Raw genomic sequence first — 22,712 nt, 5'->3', positions numbered from 1 at the left:
ATTCTTGCTTCCATTGTCGTAGATTAAATGGCCATATAGTCATGGATTTATTTCTGGACTCTCTATTCTGTTCCATTGATCTGTGTGTGTGTTTTTATGCCAGTACCATGCTGTTTTGATTACTGTAGCCTTGTAGTATAATTTGATGTCAGGTATTGTTATACCTCCCACTTTGTTCTATTTCTCAAGATTGCTGAGGCTACTCGGGGTCTTTTATGGTCCCATATAAATTTTAGGATTATATGTTCTATTTCTGTGAAAAACGTCCTTGGTAGTTTGATAGGAATTGCGTTGAATATGTATATTGCCTTAGGCAGTATGGACATTTTAACTATATTAATTCTTCCTATCCATGAACATGATATGTGTTTCCATCTATTTATATCTTCTTTTATTGCTTTCTTCAGTGTCTTATAATTTTCTGAGTACAGATCTTTCACTTCTTTGGTTAAATTTATTCCCAGGTATTTTATTGTCTTTGGAGCAATTGTAAATGGGATTGCTTTTTTAATTTCTCCTTCTGATGTTTTATTATTGGTATATACAAATGCAACTGATTTCTGAATATTAATTTTGTATCCTTCTACTTTACTAAATTCATCTATCAGCTCTAATAGTTTCTTAGTGGAGTCTTTAGGGTTCTCTCTATATAGTATCATATCATCTGAATATAATGATAATTTTACTTCCTCCTTACCAATTTGGATGCCTTTCATTGCTTTTTCTTGTCTGATTGCTGTGGCTAGAACTTCCAGCACTGTGTTGAATAGAAGTGGAGATAGTGGGCAAACTTGCCTTGTTCCTGATCTTAGGGGGAATGGTTTTAGCTTTTCCCCATTGAGTATGATGTTAGCTGTGGGTTTATCATATATGACCTTTATTATTTTGAGATATGATCACTTTATTCCCACTTTCTTAAGGGTTTTTATCATAAATCGCTGCTGGATTTTATCAAATGCTTTTTCTGCATCTATTGATATGATCATGTGATTTTTATTTTTCATTTTGTTAATGTGGTGTATCACATTAATTGACTTGTGGATGTTGAACCACTCTTGCATGCCAGGGATGAATCCCACTTGATCATGATGTATGGTCTTTTTAATGTATTGCTGAATTCTGTTCACTAATATTTTGTTGAGGATTTTTGCATCTATGTTCATTAGAGATATCAGCCTATAGTTTTCTTTTTTTGTGGTGTCTTTGTCTGATTTTGGGATCAGGGTGATACTGGCTTCATAAAAAGTGTTTGGGAGTGTTCCCTCTTTCCAGATTTTTTGGAAGAGCTTGAGGAGAATAGGCGATAATTCTTTTTTGAACATTTTGTAAAATTCACCTGTAAAGCCATCTGGTCCAGGGCTTTTGTTTGTTGGGAGATTATTGATTACTGATTCAATTTCTCTCGTGGTAATCAGTCTATTCAGATTTTCTCTTTCTTCTTGAGTTAGCCTTAGAAGGTTGTACGCCTCTAGAAAATTGTCCACTTCTTCCAGATTGTCAAATTTGTTGCCATATAGTTGCTCATAGTTATTTCTTTAAAATTTTTGTATTTCTGCGGTGTCTGTTGTCACTTCTCCTCTTTTATTTCTGATTTTTATTAATTTGGGTCCTCTCTCTCTTTTTTTTAATGAGTCTGGTTAAAGGTTTGTCAATTTTGTTTATCTTCTCTAAGAACCAACTCTTGGATTCATTGATCTTTTGTATTGTTTTTCTGGTTTCTATTTCATTTATTTCTGCTCTGATCTTTATTATCTGCTTCCATGTTCTCCCTTTTGGCTTATTTTGCTGTTCTTTTTCCAGATACCTTAAGTGTGAAGATAAACTGTTGATTAGTGATGTTTCTTGTTTCTTTAGGTAGGCCTGCAATGCTATGAATTTCTCTCTTAGGACTGCTTTTGCGGCATCCCATAGATTTTGGGTCGTCGTGTTTTCATTTTCGTTTGTCTCGAGATATCTTTTGATTTCTTCCTTGATCTCCTGCTTGACCCATTCCCATTCATTATTTAGTAGTAAGTTATCCAGCCATCATGAATTGGTGTGTCTTCCAGTTGTTTTCCTGTAGTTCATTTCTAATTTCATAGCACTGTGGTCAGAGAAGACAATTGGTATGATTTCAATTTTCTTAAATTTATCAAGACTCGTTTTGTGGCCTAACATATGGTCTATCTTGGAAAATGTTCCATGAGCGCTTGAGAAAAACGTGTATTTTGCAGCATTGGGGTGAAATGCTCTTAAAATATCGATTAAATCCAAGTGGTCCAAAGTATCATTTAAGGCTGTTGTTTCCATATTGATTTTCTGTCTGGAAGACCTGTCCTTTGTTGTCAGAGGTATGTTGAAGTCCCCTACTACGATAGTGTTACTGTTGATCTCTGTCTTTATGTCAGTCAGTATCTGTTTTATATATTTAGGTGCTCCTATGTTGGGTGCATAGATGTTTACTAGGGTTATGTCCTCTTGTTGGATCTATCCCTTTATTATTATATGGTGCCCATCTTTATCTTTTAATATGTTCTTCATTTTAAAGTCTATTTTGTCAGATATAAGTATTGCAACACCAACTTTTTTCTCATTTCCATTTGCATGAAATATCTTACTCCAACTCTTCACTTTCAGCCTGTGTGTGTCTTTTGATCTGATCTATACAGCATATACAAGGGTCTTGCTTTCTTATCCACTCAGCCACCCTATGTCTCTTGATTGGAGCTTTTAATCTGTTTACATTTAAAGTGATTATTGATAGGTACATAGGTACATAGTTATTGCCATTTAAAAATTTGTAGTTAGATTGTTTTCATCTTTCTTCTATTTACAGGAGTCCTTTTAGTATTTCTTGCAATGCTGGCTTGGTGGTAATAAATTCCTTTAGCTTATTCTTTTCCAGGAAGCTCTTTATCTCTCCATCAACTTTAAATGATAGCCTTGCTGGATAAAGCAATCTAGGTTGTAGGCCTTTGTTTTCCATCACTTTGAGTATCTCCTGCCACTCCCTCCTGGCCTTCAATGTTTCTGTAGAAAAGTCATTTGATAATCTTATGGGAGTTCCCTTGTATGTAACCCTCTGTCTTTGTCTTTGTGCTTTTAGGATTCTCTCTTTGTCTTTAAGAGTTGTCATTTTCACTATAATGTGTCTTGGTGTGGACCTGTTTGGGTTTATCCTGGTTGGAGCTCTCTGCACTTCCTGGGCTTGTATGTTGGTTTCCTTCATCAGGTTAGGGAATTTTTCGAACATTATTACTTCAAATATGTTCTCAATCCCTTGATTCCTCTCTTCACCTTCTGGTATTCCTATGATGCGCATATTGTTGCACTTGATGTTATCCCAGAGGTCTCTTAACCCATCTTCATTGTTTTTTATTCTTTTTTCTTTCTGTTGTTCTGTTTGGGTGATCTCTGCTAACTTGTCTTCTAAGTCGCTGATTCGATCCTCTGCTTCATCTAACCTGCTGGTCATTCCTTCAAGTGAGTTCTTAATTTCGGTAATTGTGTTCTTTAGTTCTAACTGGTTGTTCATTATGATTTCTACATCCTTCTTTATGTCACCTCTAAGCTCCTTAAACATTCTTATCACCAGTGTTCTGAACTCTGTCTCTGATAGGTTGGTTACCTCTGCTTCATTTGGTTCCACTTCTGGAGGTTTCTTCTCTTGTTTTATTTGGGACATGTTTCTTTGTTTCCCCATTCTGGCTGACTCTCTGTGCTTGCTTTGATGTATTAGGTAGATCCCCTAGAGTTTTTAGTTGTTGCTGGGTTATCTTATGTAGTATGTGTCCTTTATATTTGACTTGCACTACTTCATTCTTCTCCTCTGCGTGTGCTCCAAAGGTGACTCTTGTGTTGTGTATATTGTCCTGTTAAAGGTCTTTAATTGCTTTTCGCTTGTGAGTAGGTGGGGTTAACTCCTTAGCTGACTAGCTGTGAGACTTGGCTCTGCCCACCGCAGCGTGTTCTGCTGCATGAGGTTTGACCGCTTAAATGTGGTTTGGCCTCTATGGGCTCTTATTCCTGTAGAGAATTCTCTCTGGGTGTGACTTGTAGGTCAAACCCGGTAGTACTCTGGTTTGGTCTGGAGCTGGCCTCTGGATATGTTGAGTGTTGTGCCTGTTAAGCTGGGCCCTGGTAGGGCAATTTCAGAACAAAGCAAATCACCAAGCACAACAGTACCAACAATAAGAAAGAAAAAATAAAATACATTCACATGTAAAAACAACCGATAACGCCCACTCAACACAGGCAAAGATATCAAAAATATAAAGACAAAACAAAACAAAACAAAGTAAAACAAAAAGCAGCTCCAGTCTTGGCTTAAGCCCATGAAGTAATCTCCAGGTTTTCCTCTGCTCTATCAAAGAGTCCCCGGCCTATTGTGCAGGCAGAGACGGTCACCTGGTGCCCAGAGTGACTTTGGGAATGCAGATTTAGATGCGTGGGGCTGAGGGGTCTGGATGGTAGTTTTTACAAAATCACTGCAGTTTCTCCCCTTGCCTGCACATATGCACACTGAGAGCAGCACCACCAGCCCTGTGTCCAGTTCTCCTGAGTCTTAGGGCACTTCTTCCGTGTGTGTGTGTGTGTGTGTGTGTGTGTGTGTGTGTGTGTGTGTGTTTGTGGCGAGTGGGAGATTTCTGCGCAGCTGAAAGCCGGAAGCTGTGTCTGCAGCTTACTGCTGATCCCTGGGAGTGCCTCTGCAGTTGTAATTGCCCCGCCCTAGGCAGGCCTGAAAGGCTGGGGGCTGGGGGTGGAAAGGTCTACTCTCTCCCAGCCCAGCTGCATCACACTCTTCCTGCAGGCCAGAAAAGGTGGTGGCTGGAGGTGGAGGAGTCTCTTCTCTCCTAGCCCAGCAAAAATCACACTCTTCCCAGCCTCTTCCCTGGGTCAGAGCTGCCTGCCAGTCTTCCCAGAGCCTGAGCACTAAGGTTCCTCTGTAATCTGATACTACTCCTCAGTTCAGGGGTCAGTTTAAGTCTCTGGAAAGGCGGGGATAGGATTGGAAGGGGGGGGAGGGGCCCAGGTATGGAGTTCGTGTTCTTTGTCCGCCCTAGGTCCAACCTAGCTGCCCGCTCAGCGGGAGAGATCAGCTGTGGGACGCAGGGGAAGAGCCCACCTCCTGGCTTTTGTGTTCTCTGTTCCATCCTGGGATCCCCTGCGTCTATGCAGCTGCGGGTGCCGGCTGCATTTCCACCACTGCAGATGCGGTCCGTGTCCCCACAGCCGCAGATGTGGGCCGTGTCTCTACTCCGCTCCCTTCCCTCTTCCCCTGCTCGCCCAATTTGCGCACCTTCAAGTATTTCTTCCACAAGTCTCTTAGCTGTTCTGCGTGATGAGCAGAGTCCTTTGATGGGTTATATGTACCATTTGTGATAAGATCCGGAGGAGAACTCAAAAAGTGTGCCCTGCTGCCAACATTCCTGTGACGTCACTCTCCTTTTTTCTATTTTATAATGAGAGATATTCCATATTAAAATTCCTAAGAAGCAGTCAGTTTATGAGCATAATGAATAATTAGTAATACCATCTACAATGTGATTCCTGGATGAAAGTGAAATGAATGACTTTAAAGACATTTCCCGAAATGTCTAAAGGGAGGAACCTTGTCTTCAATCAGACCCAAGAGCGCAGCTGGGATCTCCTGGCCTGATTTTGCCTTCCCAGCTTTAGTTATCTTGTCCTGTAAAATAGCACCTCCAGGCAGCAGGGCAGGGAGGAAACGAGATACTGCACATTCAATGTCCAAAGGTGCCTGATATAAATGAGCACCAGATAATTTGGCAATAATAATGATATTGGAATTAACAGTGAGTGCCAAATACTAATGGGCGGTCGGGGGGAGAGTTCACAGATATAACCTTAGAGATGACTACTCATGGATTAAGAGGCCCTCAAATTAGAACTCATTTAGACTAGCCTGTGTCTGTCTCAAGGAGCAGGAGCCATGAGAATATCAGGGAAGCCTCCTGACATGTGTGCTCCTTTCTCAAAAAGCTGCATGCATAGGGAAGATGGGCAGGGGAGGGGAGTCGCTGGCTGCCAGTCTGTCAGATGGGCAGAAGTAATGAGACTGAGACCGTGTCTGCCTGTGGAAACAATGGCTTTCATTTGATTATCTTTCTTTCTTATATATATTTGTATATGAAAAATCATATACAGTATTACTTTCACACTTTCTTTAGATAATCAGTTTCCCTGTCAGTATGTTCCAGTGACCCACAGTTCAAACTCTGGTAATGATGCACAGTATGCAGGCTCTTTTCTCAGGTCATGAACATAGATAAATATTTAATAACAAGGCTCAGCCACAGAAGGAAAAAAGAACAAAACGACCTTTTCTATGAATTTTTCTTTCTCAGATACAACAAAAGATATAAAAGCATATTAACTAGAGGCTTTTGAAAAGACATTTAAGAAGCTTCAAATACTGTTTTGGTGAAGTTGAAAAATGGCATAAAATTGCACTTGAACTCTTACATTACCAACAGCAATGAAGCAAGAGTGAGAAATAAATGCACGAGTTTTGTGCTGGTGGGAAACCTGCAAAGCTGAGGCTATAATGTGTCAATGACAACATAGATAATAAAAGTTGCCTTTGCCAAGAAAGGTGTTCATTGTAAAATTAACCTCCTGTTTTCAAAAAAACACATGCTCAAGTCTTATATACTTGTTTGTCACTTGTAATTTTTTCCTGCAGGAAAAGTCTTGCACAGAGAAACCCGGTCTCAGTAATGTTATGTGGTATAAAATGCCATTTTCTGCCAAAGGAATGCATGGTTCTGGCAAAATACTTAGATATAACTATGTAAAAGACCGCTGCACGCTAGTTTCCTGGGCTTAGCCTCCTGGCTCCCACTCTATGGGAAGATAACATGACTTTAACAGAGAACATTGTGCTGGGTTTGTTGAAGGTACTCCAAACTTTTGTGTGACTGTGAACTCAGTCCTATTTAACCACCTGAAAATCCCGGCTTCTGGTTTTTGCATCTCTGAATGTTTCCCATTTTTAAAGGCCCTGCTTAAGAATGGCCTCTTCCAGGAAGTTCTCCTGTCTGCCCATTTCTGAGTGAACACTGCCTCCTGGGAAACCTGGAAGTGCTTTTTTTCTGCCTATCCAGCTATTTACTTTCCACCAGGGGAATATGGTGGTGTTTAAAATAAGAGCACAGGGTCTGGTACTGAAGGCCTACATTCAGTTCTACCAGTTACCACCTACTTGAGCTTAAGACCATATATAACTTCTCAGTCTTTTCCTATCACATATGAAACTAGAGTTTTTTTAATGCGTTAAAATAATATTTGTCACAAAGTCAGCCTTCAAGAATAAAATGGCAACAGCTACTGCTTAAGGAGTCCTTAATATTGATCAGAGCCTTAAATGAATGATTTTATTTAATGCTTAATATTGATTGGAGCCTTAAATGAATGATGTTATTTAATCATCACCCAGAGTCTCTAAGGTAGGTACTATTATTATGCCCAATTTCACAGATAAGGTAGCCAAGGGATTTTCCTAAATTCATCAAGATTACCCATGTTTGTCAGGCTCCTCTACCAGGTCTCTCACCACTACGACTCTGATTTTGGTGAGAGTATTTATAATATAGCTATTTAGGTCAATTCCTTACTAAGGGCAAGATGCATGTCTGATTCATTTTTGTTTACTACAAGGTATCTGTGGTAGACTAAATAAGAGAGCTCCTCAAAAGATATCTGTGTCTTAATCCCCAGAGTCTGGGAATTTCAAGTTTATGGGGGGGGAGCAGAATAAAGGATTTTGCAGATGTGATCAAGTTAAGAATCTTGAGATGGGGAAGTTATCCTGGATTATCCAGACTGGTCCTAATGGGATACATCTTTATAAGAGGAAAGCACAAGAAGATGTGTCACAGACAGAAGAGGAAAAGTCCACATGACCACAGAGGCAGAGATTTGGCCACAAGCCAAGGAATGCTGGATTCTCCCCTTGAAATATGGCATGGTGGGTGGTCCTGTAAACACCTTGGTTTTGGCCCAGTAATGCTGATTTTGGACTTCTGGACTACAGAATTTTGAGAGAATAAATTTCTGTTACCAAGTTTGTGCTAATTTGTTACACAAGCTATAAGAATGGAATGCAGCACCTATCAGGAATATTTGTTACATTAAGTAGCAGACCTCTGTGCCACCCCACTGCTCTGTTCTGTCAAACATGGCAAGGAAGATCAGCTCTTCTGTCCCCCTGTGATAATCCTGTTTAATAAAACACAGGGGCCACACACAGAAATGTAGCCTTCACATAACCCTGTGAAGAAAAATGCCGTGGGATGCAGGTATGTGCACATTCTTCTTCCTACCTAGGTACTGTCCAGCACACCTTCCACCTTCTCTGCACACAGGTTTAGAAGACTAGGTTGGCCATCTACATGGACCTCACTGGTTCTTACTCTTTCTACCCAGAAACTCTCTGTACAAGTGAAAGACACAAAAACTCCCAACTCCTGGCTTTTTTTTTTTTTAATGACCATATGGGAATGCTTTACATTTTATTGTATTTTTTTAAATTCACACACAGTTAAACTAATTCTTTTGTGTAAATCTCTATGAATTTTAACATAGGTATGTATTTGTGTGACCACCACAATAAAGATCCAGAACACTTCCTTCACCCCAAAGGACTTCCTGGGGCTGTCTCTTTGTAACCTCTCCATAGTTACCATATGTAAGATAACAGAAAAATATTATATCTATATCTATATCTATATCTATCTATATCTATATCTATATCTATATCTATATCTATATCTATATCTATATCTATATCTATATCTATATCTATATCTATATCTATATCTATATCTATCTATATCTGTACACACACACACATATATATACATACACATTATGTTTTGGTCTCTGCCCCCAGTTCCTGGCACATAGCTCCTAAAACCCTTGTCATTTCCTAAGTGATAAGAGCACTAGGAACATCTTTTGTTCTAACATTTGCTTTTTGACCCCGGTTCCTGACACCAAGCTCCTAAATCCCTTGGAATTTCCTAGGTGACATGAGTGTCTTTTATTCTAATGAGGTGACTCTGGGCAGGCTCCTGGGTGGCTCTTGGAAGGGGACTGGTCACCAGAAAGACCAAGCCATGATTAGAGCCTTAGAATTTTCAGTCTCACCTCCCATTCTCCAGAGAGGGGACAGGGACTGGAAATGGAGCTAAGAATTGATCATGCTTACATGATGAAGCTTCTATAAAATCCCAGTAGAGGTTTGGGGAGCCTCCGTGTTGGTGAACATATGGTGATGTTGGGAGAATAGTGCGTTCAGAGAGGACATGGAAGCTGCACCCATTCCCACATACCTTACCCTAAGCATCTCATCTGTGTCCTTTATCATTCTTTTATAATTAACCAGTAAACAATAAGTAAACTATTTTCCTGAATGCTGTGAGCCACTCTAGCAAATTATTCAACCAGAGGCAGGTACCATGGAAACTTTCAATGTCTAGCCAATTGATCAGCAGCAAAAGTAACAACCTGGACTTGCAATTGACAGCTGAAGTGGAGGGAGGCAGTCTTGTAGAACTGAGCCCTTAACTAGTGGAATCTGATGCAATCTCCATGAACATTGCCGCATAATTAGATTAAATTGTAGGATACCCTGCTGGTGTCTCAGAATGGCTTTGTGGAGGATGTCCTTTCCCTGGATTTGGTGACTAAACGTCCTTCAGTGGTGAATTGATAAATAAACTGTGGACCATCTGTATAATTGAATAGTGCTCAGCAATTAAAAGGATGAACTATTGATACAACTTGGATGACTCTCAAAAACATTAAGAAAGAAGACAGTCTCATATCACTGGCTTTAGAAGACTTCTAGGATTTGATCCCTGGCAGGAAGACCTCCCTTCCAAAGGCTGGTAATGTAAAGGAAGCTTGCACAAGACCGGGAAGCAAAGCCACCTTACAGCCTTGGGGTGGCTGTGAATGGGCCAGACTGTGCTGGTCCCTGCAGGGAACTGTATGATAGGTCCTGACCACGGAGACCACTGCACCCTGCTTCCTCTAGCACATAAACCCAGTGGAGCCCAATGACGCAGCCTCATCACAGGAACCTACAATATGAAGCTTGCACCACAGGAAAACCTAGCACATAGCCCAAACTACCTGGAGAACAGTCAACCATGGTTCGTTCCCTTCTCTTTCTTTTTCTTTGACATCTTCCTTCTTCAGAAGGAACAGGCTATGAGTTCATTTTTTACATTAAACATCCCATTTCAGTGGACTTGGTGCATTAAATGTATGGAGAGAGTTGGTTAATTGACTCAAATTCTCTAAAATTCAAAATGAAAGACTGAATGAAAGACTAGGCATTTGAGTCACTTAGCAGGGAGAAACAGCCTGAGCCCATGAGGATGGGAATCACATGACACACTGCTGATGAGACTAGAAGTCTGTGCTGTTTTCCATAACGCTGTTGGCTTTTGAGATGAGCAAAACCCTTTCCTTTGTATCAGTCTTGAAGTGTTTTTTGAATCCATAGATTGGTGTCTTTCAAAGTCTTGAAGACTAGTAAAGGCAAAACTACAGAGACAATAAAAAGATCAGTGTTATCTGGAGTTAGGGAGGAGGAAGGGGTGAATAGATGAAACACAGGGGATTTTGTGGGCAGTAAAACTATTCTGTATGATACCACAATGGTGGACACATGTATACTGATACATTTGTTCAGGCTCAGAATTTACAGTATCAAGTGAATCCAAATGTAAACTCTGGACTTTGGATGATTATGATGTGTCAGTGTAGGTTGATTAATTGTAAGAAAAGTGCCACTGTGGTGAGCGATGTTGATAATAAGGAGGACTGTGCATGTGTGGGGGCCAGGAACATAGGGAAAATCTCACTCACTTCCTTCTCCTCAATTTTGCTGTGAACCTAAAACTACTCTAAATAATAATGTCTATTTTTCAAAAATTTCTTGGAGAACTTCCAGTTTAGCCAACTTGGAGTTGCCCCCATTCCTCCCAGGTTCTACCAGTTACAACTCAAAAACCCTGGACGTAACACAACAACAATATAGGGAGGCTCTGACCAACAGAGAGAAGTCAGGATGCCTGGAAACCTCGGGTTTTGAGGAAACTCAGTGGTGACTTACCCAGGCTTACCATTGCCTCCATATATCCTCAGCAGGGCACTGCAGGAACCCCCAACAGACACAAATGAAAAATCTCCAAGAACGTCTATTTTCCTTCCAACCAACAGACCAGGAAAGGTGTGACTTAACAACAAAAATCTTTTGGACAATATCCACCCTCCTTCATCCAAATACAAACAGATAAAATTACACCACCATTGTCATTTCAGTGGGGCCAAGCAAGTGGAAAGTTAATCTCCTGGCCCCGTCCTAGTCCTCACTCTACCCCCTCTCAGAGCCAGCTGTGGGCCAGTGCTCTGATTCCCTATTTGGTGGTATCTATGGGAAGCACACAGTTGAATTTCCATCACCTGTTCAGAAGAAGCAGACCATGATATGAATTCTCCACCAGAGTCCAGCTGCAACTGAGCCTTCACTCCCACCTAACATTAACTACACTGAATTCCTAAATTCAGTGGTACAAACCAGGGTTGATAAGTGCCTCTCTGAACCCCATCCCTGTTGAAGGCGAGGAATGTTGGTAATTAGACCTCCACACCCATCATCAAGGAGACTGAAAAAATTATATGATTATATCAATTGATGCAGAAAAAGTGTTTGATAAGATACAACACCCATTTATGATTAAAACAATTAATAAAATAGGTATAGAAGGAAAATACCTTAACATAATAAAGGCTGTAAATGGCAAACCGTCAGCTAATCTCATAATTAACGGTGAAACACTGAAGCCCTTTGCTTTACGTTCATGAATATGACAGGGCGGTCCCCTAACACCTTTGCTGTTCAACACACTATTGGAATCCTAACCAGAGCAATCAGGCAAGAGAAAAATGTAAAAGGCATCCAAATTGGGAATGAAGAAGTTAAATTATCACTCTTTGCAGATGACATGATGCTATATATAGAAAACCCTAAAGACTCCACCAAAAAGCTATTAGAAACAATAAATGAATACAGTAAAGTTGACGGCTACAAAATCAATGTACAAAAGCCATTGCATTCCTACATATTAAAAATGAAATCTCAGAAAAAGAAATAAAAAACCCAATTCCTTTTGCATTTGCAATAAAAAGAATAAAATACCTAGGAAGAAACTTAACAAAGGATGTGAAAGACCTATGTGCTGAAAACTATAAGACATTTTTAAAAGAAATTGAAGAAGACACAAAGAAATGGAAACACATTCCATGTTCATGGATTGGAAGAATCAACACAATTAAAATAGCCATATTACCAAAAACAATATACAGATTTAATGTAATCCCTATCAAAATCCCAATGGCATTTTTTAAAGAAGTAGAATAAAAAAAGCATCAGATTTCTATGAAACCACCTAAGATGCTGAATAGCCAAAGCAATCCTAAGGAAAAAGAACAACGCTGGAGGTATCACACTCCCTGACTTCAGCTTGTACTACAGAGGAACAATAATTAAAACAGTCTGGTATTGGCAGAAAAACAGACACACAGAACAATGGAATAAAACTGAGAACCCAGAAATAAAACCACATAAATATGGACAGACAATTTTTGACAAAGAAGCCAGAGACATACAATGGAGAAAAGACAGCATCTTCAATAAATTTTTCAGGGAGTATTGGAAAGCCATGTGCAAAAGAATGAAACTAGACTACAACCTGTCACAGTGTACCAAAATTAATTCAAAATGTATCAAAGACCTAAACATAAGACCTGAAACAATAAATTGCAGAGACGAAAACATAGGTACTAAACTTATGGACCTTGGATTCAAAGAGCATTTTATGAATTTTACTCCAAAGGCAAGGGAAGTAAAACCTAAAATAAATGAATGGGACTATATGAAATTTAAAAGCTTCTGCACAGCAAAAGAAACCATCTACAAAATAAAGAGGCAACCTACTGAATGGGAGAAGATTTTTGCAAACAGTGCATCTGATAAGGGGCTAATATCCAAAATACATAAGGAACTCATACAACTCAACAAAAAACCCGAAACAATTCAATTAGAAAATGGGCAGAGGACCTGAATAGACATTTCTCCAAAGAGGGCATACAAATGGCCAACAGACATGAAAAAATGCTCAACATCACTAATCAGAGAAATGCAAAAAAAAAAAAAAAAACCCACAATGAGATATCACCTCACCCCAGTTAGAATGGCTAACATCAACGAGACAAATAGTAACAAATGTTGGAGAGGCTGTGGAGAAAAAGGAACTCTCATACACTGTTGGTGGGAATGCAGACTGGTGCAGCCACTATGGAAGGCAGTTCCTCAAAAAATTAAGAATAGATCTACCATATGACCCAGAAATCTCTCTCCTGGGTATCTACCAAAAACATCTGAAAACATTTATCCTTAAAGACAAGTGTGCTGCAATGTTCATTGCAGCTTTATTTATGGTGGCCAAGACATGGAAACAACCAAAGTGTCCTTTGATAGATGACTATTCATCAAAGAAGTTGTGGTATATATACACAGTGGAATACTATTTGGCCATAAGAAAAGATGAAATAGTACCATTTGCAACAACATGGATGGATCTTGAGATTATAATGCTAAGAGAAATAAATCAGACAGAAAAAGTAGAGAATCATATATTTCACTGATATGCGGTATATAAAAATGAAAACAACAAAAGAACCAGTCAAACAAATGAAGAAACAAAAACTCGTAGACACAGACACTAGTTTAGTGGTTACCAGAGGGTAAGGGGGGAGGGGGTAGTAGATGAGGGTAAAGGGGATAAAAATGTGGTGCTGGAAAGAGCACTGACTCTGGGTGGTGAACACACAATGTGATATATGTAGTTGATGTATTACAGAATTGTATACCTGAAATCTATGAATCTCTAATAGCAGTTATCACCCCAATGAACTTTAATTTAAAAAAAAAGGATCATGGATTTACATGTAGGATGTGAAATTATAAAACTTTTAGAAAAAAACATAGAAGAAAACCTCTGAGATCTAGCCAAGGGCAAGGCAAATAATTCTTAGACTTGACGTCAAAAGCATAATCTATAAAAGGAAAACTTGATATAGTGGATCTCATCAAAATTAAAAATTTTGCCCTGCAAAAAAAACCTAGAGAGAAATAAAAGATTGAAAGACAAACCATACACGAGGAGAACATATTTGCAAACCACATACCAGATGTAGAGAGCTATAAAGAACTCTCAGAACTCTACAGTAATAAAATTAAAGCAATCCAATCAGAAAATGGACAAAAGATGTAAAGAGACATTTAATATATATACAGATGGAAAATCAGCACATAAAATAATGTTCAGCATCATTGGCCATTATGAAATACAAATTAAGACCAAGATGAGCGATTACTACACTCTTATCAGAGTGATCAAAAAAAACAGTGATAACACCAAGTGCTGGTGAAGATGCAGAGAAACTGGATCATTCATATAGTTTTGGTGGAAATGTAAAATAGTACAGTTGTTCTGGAAAACAGTTTGGAGTTTCTTATACAGTGAAACATGGAATTACCATAAAACCTACCAATTGCATTCCTAGGCATTTATCTCAGAGAAATGAAAATTTATGTTCACATAAAAACCTGTACATTTACGTCCATAGCAGCTTTCTTTGTAATAGCCAAAAACTAGAAAAATCCCAGCTGTCCTCCAGTGGTGAAACAGCCCTGCTATATCCACAATATTTATTTCTCAGCAATAAAAACGAATAAACTATTGATACACACAACTTGAATGAATCTCCAGGGAATAATGGTGAATGAAAAAAACCCAATCCCAGAAGGTCACATGTTGTATGATTCCATATATGTAACATTGTTGAAATGATAACATCATAAAAGTGAAACCTAAATTAGTAGTTGTCTGGGTCAGAAAAAGAGGGATGAGGAAGTTTGGTATGGCTATAAAAGGGTAACAAGAGGGATCCTTGGATGAGGAAACTACTCTTGACTGTATAAATGTCCATTTTAAGATCCTGATATTGTACTACAGTTTTGCAAAATCTATCATTGGGGAAAACTGGGTAAAGGATACATGGATCTCTCTGTATTATGATGTATAACTGTATGTACACCTACAATTATCTCAAAATACAAAGTTTAATTAAAAAAATTATTGTAGAATTCTCAGTCATTAATTTTCTCTCTCCTCCTTTCCTCTCCTTATGGTATTCTTACCTTCTTTTCTGTGTCAAATTTTTTCATTTCTCATGACTGAACTTTGGAGAGTTCATTTACACTTATCTTCCAGTTGTGTCTAGTCTGTTCTTAAACCTGCCCATTGAATTTCATATATTTTATGTTTTGTTCTTGTTTCAGGTGAGAAGATAAATTCAGTCCTTATTACTACAACTTGAGCAAAAACTGAAGTTCACCACTTGATAGTTTTCTAACAGTTTCATTTGATTCTTTTTCTAATCTATCGTGTCCCTCTTTATCACTTTCTTTTCTCTGCTGATATTTTGAAGCTTGCATTTATTTCCTTGTTCATAAGTTACTTTGCAGTCTGGATCTGATCATTTCAATTCCTTGTTTTTGTCAATTGTTTTTGCTGGTTCTGACTCATGGAATTTCATCTTGTGCCTTATTATTGTTATCCTGAAGAGAATATTTGATATGTAATTTACAGAAACAATTTGAGGTTTAAAATTAGATCATTTTTCTCCAGAGAAGATTTATATTTTCTCTTTGCCTGGAGATTGGGTCCACTATAAACCAAGTTGAAGGCTTCTGATGATTAGATCTTGGCTGTGATTCCTGTGGTCTGTTCCACTTCTGGTTCAGCTTAATCCTGGGAAATAACATTTTAAACTCTTTGCTTGCTGTGGGGAAGGTCTTCTATTATCCTCTCCACTTTGTTTTCTGTTATTTTCTCCCATAGGCTGTAAAACAAATGTTCTACCAATCCGTATCCCCCATACTCTTAGGGATAAAACTTCTGTTGAAACTTCATCTCTTTGCATTCTATTTTTCCACTTTTTTTTTGTCCTGGTAATACTTTCTTTTGTCATATAGTCAGTGTTCCTAAGAACAACTTAAATTATATGTTTTATCCTTATTTCTCAATTGGTTTCTAGGGAAGGATTGATCTGAATTGTCTAACATTCCATTATCTAACATAGAAAACCATAAATCCATTTCTTTTTTAAATTAAAGTTTGTTGGGGTGACAATTGTTAGTAAAGTTACATAGATTTCAGGTGTACAATTCTGTAATTTATCATCTATATATATCATATTGTATGTTCACCACCCAGAGTCAGTTCTCTTTCCATCGCCATGTATTTGATCCCTTATGCCCTCATCTACCACCCCACTCCCCCTTTACCCTCTGGTAACCACTAAACTATTGTCTATGTCTATGAGTTTTTGTTTCTTCATTTGTTTCTCTTGTTTTTTTGTTGCTTTCAGTTTTTTTTTTAATTAAAGTTTATTGGAGTGACAATTGTTAGTAAAGTTACACAGATTTCAGGTGTACAATTCTGTATTGCATCATCTATAAATCCCATTGTGTGTTTACCACCCAGAGTCAGTTCTCCTTCCATCACCATATATTTGATCCCTTTTACACTCATCTACGACCTGCCTCCCCCCTTATCCTTTGGTAACCACTAAGCTATTGTCTGTGTCTACGAGTTTTTGTTTCTCATATGTTTGTCGTGTTCTTTTGTTGTTTTTGGTTTGTATACCACATATCAGTCAGATCATATGGTTCTCTGCTATTTCTGTCTGACTTATTTCGCTTAGCATTATACTCTCAAGATCCATCCATATTGTCACAAATGGTCCTATTTCATCTTTTCTTGCCATCGAATAGTATTCCATTGTGTATACATACCACAACTCCTTTATCTATTCATCTATCAAAGGACATTTTGGTTATTTCCATGTCTTGGCCACCGTAAATAAAGCTGCAATGAACATTGGAGCACACTTGTTTTTATGGATAAGTGTTTTCAGATTTTTTGGGTAGACACCCAGGAGAGGGATTGCTGGGTCATATGGTAATTCTATTCGTAATTTTTTGAGGAACCTCCACACTGCCTTCCATAGCGGTTGCACCAGTTTGCATTCCCACCAACAGTGTATGAGGGTTCCTTTTTCTCCACAGCCTCTCCAACATTTGTCACTATTTGTCTTGTTGATGATAGCCATTCTAACTGGGGTAACGTGCTATCTCATTGTGGTTTTTATTTGCATTTCTCTGATGATTAGTGATGTTGAGCATTTTTTCATATGTCTATTTGCCATTTGTATGTCCTCTTTGGAGAAATGTCTCTTCAGGTCCTCTGTCCATTTTTCAATTGGGTTGTTTGTTTGTTATTTGTTGTTGACTTGCATGAGTTCCTTGCATATTTTGGATATTAACCCCTTATGGGAGGCACTGTTTGTAAAAATCTTCTCCCATTCTGTTGGATGCCTCTTTATTTTGTCGATGGTTTCTTTTGCTGTGCAGAAGCTTTTAAGTTTCATATAGTCCCATTCATTTATTTTAGGTTTTACTTCCCTTGCCTTTGGAGTAAAATTCATAAAATGCTCTTTGAATCCAAGGTCCATAAGTTTAGTACCTATGTTTTCGTCTCTGCGATTTATTGTTTCAGGTCTTATGTTTAGGTCTTTGATACATTTTGAATTAATTTTGGTACATGGTGACAGGTAGCAGTCCAGTTTCATTCTTTGGCACGTGGCTTTCCTGTTCTGCCAGCACCATTTATTGAAGATGCTGTCTTTCCTCCATTGTAAGTTTTTTGCTTCTTTGTCAAAAATTATCTGTCCATATTTATGTGGTTTTATTTCTGGGTTCTCAATTGTATTCCATTGGTGTATGCGTGTTTTTCTGCGAATACCACGCTGTTTTGATTATTGTAGCCCTGCAGTACAAGCTAAAGTCAGGGAGTGTGATACCTCCAGCATTGTTCTTTTTTCTTAAGATTGCTTTGGCTGTTCCGGGTCTTTTGTGGTTCCAAACAAATCTGATAATTTTTTTTTCTATTTCTTTAAAAAATGCCATTGGGATATTGATGAGAACTGCATTAAATCTGTATATTGCTTTGGGTAATATGGCCATTTTAACTCTGTTGATTCTTCTAATCCATGAGTACAGAATGTCTTTCCATTTCTTTGTGTCTTCTTCAATTTCTTTTAAAAATGTCTTATAGTTTTCAGCATATAGGTCTTTCACATCCCCGGTTAACTTTATTCTTAAGAATTTTATTCTTTTTGCTGCAATTGTAAAAGGAATTCTTTTTTATTTATTTCTTTTTCTGAGATTTCATTGTTAGTATATAGGAATGAAATGGATTTTTGTACATTGATTTTGTAGCTGGCAACTTTGCTGTATTCGTTGATTGTTTCTAATAGTTTTCTGGTGGAGTCTTCAGGGTTTTCTATATATAGCATCATGTAATCTGCAAAGAGTGATAATTTAACTTCTTCATTTCCAATTTGGATGCCTTTTACTTTTTTTTTTTTTTTTAGATTTTCTTATTTTTTATTATTATTTTTTTAATTCACCTCACCCCAGTCAGAATGGCTTTCATCAACAAAACAAATAGTAACAAGTGTTGGAGAGGCTGTGGAGAAAAAGGAACTCTCATACACTGTTGGTGGGAATGCAGACTGGTGCAGCCGCTATGGAAGGCAGTGTGGAGGTTCCTCAAGAAATTATGGATGCCTTTTACTTTTTTCTCTTGCCTGATTGCTCTGGTAAGGACTTCCAACACTATGTTGAAAAGCAGAGGTAATAGGGGACAGCCCTGTCGTGTTCCTGAATGTAGAGCAAAATGCTTCAGTTTTTCCACCATTAATTATGAGATTAGCTGAGGGTTTGTCATATATGGCCTTTATTATGTTAAGATATTTTCCTTCTACACATATTTTATTAAATGTTTGAATCATAAATGAATATTGTATCTTATATCTTGTACAAAATGAATATTGTAGCTTTTTCTGCATCAATTGATATAATCATATGATTTTTGTCCTTTATTTTGTTTATGTGATGTATCACATTGATGGATTTGCGGATGTTGAACCATCCTTGTGCCCCTGGGATGAACCCACTTAGTCGTGATGAATAATCTTTTTAATGCATTGTTGCATTCAATTTGCCATAATTTTGTTTAGGATTTTTGCATCTGTATTCATCAGAGATATTGGTCTGTAGTTTTCTTTTTTTGTGTTGTCCTCACCAGGTTTTGGTATCAGGGTAATGTTGGCCTCATAAAATAAGTTAGGGAGTACTGTCTCTACTTCAATTTTTTAGAAGAGTTTGAGCAGGACAGGTATTAGATCCTCTTCGAATGTTTGGTAGAATTCACTAGTGAAGCCATCTGGTCCCAGACTTTTGTATTTGGGAAGGTTTTGGATGACTGATTCAATTTCGTTACTGGTGATTGGTCTGTTTAGATTTTCCAATTCTTCGTGGTTCAGCCTTGGAAGGCTATATGTTTCTAAGAACTTATGCATTTCTTCTAGGTTATTGAATTTGGTGGCATATCGTCCTTCATAGTATTCTTGAATGATCCTTTGTATTTTGTGCATCCATTATAACTTCCCCTTTTTCATTTCTGATTTTGTTAGTTAGTGTCTTCTCTCTTTTTATCTTAGTGAGTCTAGCAAAGGGTTTGTCAATTTTGTTAATCTTTTCAGAGAAACATCTGTTTGTCACATTAATTTTTTCTATTGTCTTTTTGTTCTCTATTTCATTTAGTTCTGCTCTGATTTTTATTATATCCTTTCTTCTGCTTAACTTGGGTTTCATTTGTTCTTCTTTTTCTAGTTCTTTAAATTGTAACATGAGGTTATTTATTTGGAATTTTTCTTGTTTCTTGAGATAGGCCTATAATGATATAAATTTCCCTCTGAAACTGCTTTCGCTGTAAATGAGGATGTATTTTCATTCTCATTTGTTTCTATGTAATTTTTGATCTCTCCTCTAATTTCTTCTTTGACCCAGTCATTCTTTAAAAGTATGTTGCTTAATCTCCATTAATTTGTGTTTTTTTCTGCTTTCTTTTTACAGTTGATGTCCAATTTCAAAGCCTTGTGATCAGAGAATATGTTTGGTATGTTTTCAATCTTCTTAAATTTGCTGAAGCTAGTTTTATGTCCCAATATGGGGTATATCCATCAGAATGTTCTATGCACACTAGAAAAAAATGTGTAGCGTGATGTTTTAGGATGAAGTGCTCCATAAATGTTAATTGTGTCTATTTCATCTAAAGTGTTAATTAGGGCTGCTATTTCGTTAATTGTTTTCTGTTTGGATGATATATTCATAGCTGTCAAAGATGTATTTGTGGTCCTCTAGTATAATTGTGTTTTGGTCAATTTCTCCCTTTAGTTCTGTTAGTAGTTGCTTGGTATATTTTGGTGCTCCCTGATTGGGGGGCATAAATATTGATGACTGTTATGTCTTCTTGTTGTATAGTCCCCTTTATCATTACAAAATCTTTGTGTCTTGTTACCTTTTTTATCCTGAATTTTGTTTCATCTGATATCTGTATGGCTACATCTGGTTTTCTCTGTATACCGTTTGCTTGAAGTGTCAATTTCCACCCTTTCATTTTGAGTCTATGCTTGTCCTTGTAGCTGAGATGTGTCTCTTGTAGGCAGCATATGGTTGGGTTTAGTTTTTTGATCCAATCTGCTACTCTGTGCCTTTTTATTGGTGAGTTCAGTCCATTTACATTTAGGGTGATTATTGATATGTGAGGATTTCCTATCATTCCATATTTAGTTTTCTGGTAAGACTGTGTCTCCATTGTTTCTCTGCCTTTTTGTTGTCTATTAGTTTTGTGTGGTGGTATTCTACAATTTTCCCCTCCTTTTCTTCTTTTATTACAGTATGTATTTCAGTTCTGGGATTTTTTTTTTTTTTGAGCAATTACCATTAAGTTTATGGAAAGGAAAGTTTCATATTTAGAGTATTCCATTTTCTTCAGCATGCTTACTTTCTCCATTCCCATATTGCAGTTCAGGCCTTCCTCTCCCCATTTTTGTGTTTTGGTTGCCACAAATTGTCCCTGTTATGGTCGTTGAATAGCCTCATTTTGTATTTCTTGTAGTGCAGGTCATCTATTAGAAAATTCCTTCAGCTTCTGTATGTCTGGAAAGGTCTTTATTCCTCCTTCGTATTAAAAGGTAGACCTTTGCTGGGTATATTATTCTTGGCTCATAATTTCTCTCTTTTAATAGTTTAAATATTTGGTTCCACTCCCTCTTATAGAGTTTCTGGCTTATAGAGTTTCTGCTGAAAAATCTGATGATAATTTAATGGGCTTTCCTTTGTAGGTTACCATCTTCTTTTCCCTGGCTGCCCTGAGTATTCTTTGTTTGTCATTAATTTTTGACAGCTTCAATACAACTTGCCTTGGAGAAGGGCTGTTGTGGTTGAGGTAATTAGGTTTTCTATTTGCTTCTTAGATTCTAAGATCTAGTTCTTTCCACAAGTTTGGGAATTCTCATCAACTATATGTTTGAATATGCTGTTTGTTTCCTTCTCTCTTTCTTCTCTTTCTGATATGCCCATTATTCTTATATTGCTCTTTCTGATGGAGTCAGAAAGTTCTTGTAGAGTTCTTTCATTTATTTTAAGCTTCAAGTCTCTCTCTTCTTCCATCCGTGTCATTTCCAGGTTTCTCTCTTCGATGTCACTGATTCTTTCTTCTATCTGGTCGACTCTGCAGCCTAAGCTGGCTATTTCATTCTTCATTTCTTCTATTGAGTTCTTAATCTCCAGAAATTATATTTGGTTCTTTTTAAAAATTTGAATCTCTTTGGTAAAATGTTCATGTTGTTTCTTGATTGTGTTTCTGAGTTCATTAAACTGGCTTTTTGTGTTTTCTTGCATCTCGTTGAGTTTTTTCAGAACTGCAATCTTGAATTCTCTGTCGTTTAAGTGACATATTTCCATATCTTTAAGTTCCTTTTCTGGAGACTTTTCACTTTCTTTCTGAGCTATCTTGTTGTCTTGTCTTGATTATTCATGGCAATTACTGATTTATTATTTCTTTTCCTGGACATCTACAGGAGTGGGTTCTGCAACAGGTTGATAGGAAGAGGTCTTTCTTTTGTTTTCCAGTATATGTTAGTAGAATGTTTTATTGTCTCTCTGACTATAGCCTTTTTTTCTCTCTCACACTATAGTGATATGTTTTCACTGCACTATTTCAGCTTCTCACACAATGGGTGGATTCTCTGGAAGGCTGGCTTCTCCTTTGTTAATAGTTCGCCTGGGTCATAGGGCGCAGTGTCCGTGTGGGTATGCGGAGAGCTTTTGAAGTTCCAAATCTCTTCCTGTACCAGATTCAGAGCCCGTGTGTTTCAGCAGTTCTGTTTACTCCTGCAGGGATCCACCCAGATAGGTGGGACTAGGGGCGGGGTGAGTTGTGAGAAGTGGCCCAGAGCAATGGCTGCAACCACCACCACAGCCAGTTCTCCTTCACAGCTCCCTCCCCTTTGCGGGAACTAGTTGGGCTATTAATCTGTGTCTGTGTCCACAGTTCTCAGAACAGCAAATATTCTGTTCTTTTGATCTGACACTGCTACTGTTCCCCTTGTAGCACTGGGCAGGTGTGGTAGGGGCGAGCTCTGGGAGAGTAGGTAGG

The sequence above is a fragment of the Rhinolophus hipposideros genome (assembly GCF_964194185.1).
Source record: "Rhinolophus hipposideros genome assembly, chromosome: 13".
Taxonomy (NCBI): Eukaryota; Metazoa; Chordata; class Mammalia; order Chiroptera; family Rhinolophidae; genus Rhinolophus; species Rhinolophus hipposideros.
Note: the sequence above shows the minus strand (reverse complement) of the source record.